Genomic DNA, 1,760 nt, shown 5'->3' with positions numbered 1-1,760 from the left:
TATTAATTCAACATTTGAGACACTAATGCATAGCTTAATTCAAAATTTTAGACACTAATTCACAACTTAGTGCATTAAAAATACATATTTGCATCGTAATAACTACATATTCACAAATTAATACATAATAAACACATATTCACAACTTAATAACTTAGGCATTTCATGAAATTACACGTTGATCCTTAATAACCATAAAACTAACTAGATATATAAGGCGATGTTATATTAACAATTTACACACTTATTCAAAGTTTAATTTACCATATTCGTTGTTTAAACTTTTAAAAAGTTCATTATAGCATTCACAAATAAATTAACAATTTAATAACTTACCTAATTACATTGAAGCATTTCATCAAGAACTTTATGTGCATCTTTTGTTCTTTTTTCTTATTTTTGAAGAACTTTATTATGTAAGAACCTTGTGTGCATCTTTTTTCCATAACTTTCTTATGTAAGCCCCATGATCGGAGACCAGATATGATGTAGTGATGGAACCATTGCCGACCACCGTGAAATACATTACACTTACAAACACAAAATCGAACCTGCAATGCACAAACATATCTAATGATTATATGGTGATGTTTAACTAAATATCAGGGAAATACATATGGAGGCGACTTACAGAGAAGGAGGTGGTGGTCATGAAATAGATCTGGTACGAATTCGGCTGAGATTTTTCCGGTGATGGAACTACAAGAGAAAAAAAATGAGTTTAAGAGCTCTTAACCAAAAAAGAGTAAATTTGCACTTCTAGGTTGCGATAATGATTGTTATTTCTAATTTGTGATGCATTGACGATGACAAAAGTGCTAGGAGAACAGATCTAATGAGGATCCAACAACGACATGATGAAATAGTAAGAAAAGCCTTTATAAAATAGAAAAAAATAATCAAATCTACATCAGATTTGGCGAGATCTGGTGTGAGAGAAGATAATGGCAATCGTCAGTAGTGTTGCAGTCGTCGGCGGTGGTGGCGGTCACCGGTGGAAGTGGCGGTCGCCTTATTTTTTAGATCTTGAACCACCACATAGAAGGGAGGTGGCGATAATAGGGTAGTGAGGAGGTAAGGAGGAGACGGACGTTCGGCTAACGTCAACGAAGGTGGTGGCAGCAACAACGATTGTGGCTCCAACGACAACGGTAGGTGGTGTTAGGTGTGTGTTCTTGAAGGTTGCTAGAAAGGTTTCAAAGAGTATGAGAGTTTGAGAGTTTATGATTTTGATAGATATGATGAGTTTAAATCTAGTTTTAAGTTTCATTGGTTGAATAACAAAAATACCCTTAATAAAAGTGGTTCCTAAGTAGTTCTTCGCCTTTAAGGATTCCTATATATATATATATATATATATATATATATATATATATATATATATATATATATATATATATATATATATATATATATATATATATTCTTGAAAGAAGAACTTAATAAAAGTTAGTAACGAGATAATGTATTGCAGAATAATAAGTTAGTGTCAATGGATCTTTGTTAGCTCAACAATAATAGTTAGATTGTGGAAAAGTAATGAATGTAAATAACAAGAAGTTATATCAATAAGAATTAAACAAGTAGACACTTAGTTGAATCATAACATGGTTTGCATCCAAACACAATTTAGCAAATGATGAACAACAAAATTGAAGAGGGGCTCAGATAAAGTATCAATTAGATAACTTTAGATATTGAGACGAATATATCTTCTATTGATAAGTTCGAAATTGGTAAGTAAACAAGAAGTGGAACGC

The 1,760-nt window shown here is 31.8% G+C and overlaps 1 long non-coding RNA gene across 1 annotated transcript; it reads right to left on the bottom strand.

Annotated features, from left to right (window-relative positions):
- Positions 1-274: 274 nt before the first annotated feature.
- On the bottom strand, positions 275-1,261 carry LOC145051728 (uncharacterized). The gene is made up of 3 exons (XR_013683793.1): positions 910-1,261; positions 632-699; positions 275-551 (listed from the first exon to the last, which is right to left on the bottom strand). It is a non-coding gene; the product is annotated as an uncharacterized LOC145051728 (long non-coding RNA).
- Between the last annotated feature and the right edge of the window lie 499 nt (positions 1,262-1,760).

The sequence above is a fragment of the Lactuca serriola genome, chromosome 5, assembly GCF_051521515.1.
Source record: "Lactuca serriola cultivar US96UC23 chromosome 5, Lser_US96UC23_V15, whole genome shotgun sequence".
NCBI lineage: Eukaryota > Viridiplantae > Streptophyta > Magnoliopsida > Asterales > Asteraceae > Lactuca > Lactuca serriola.
The sequence above is the reverse complement of the archived record's forward strand: the minus strand, read 5'-3'. Positions and strand labels throughout refer to the sequence as shown.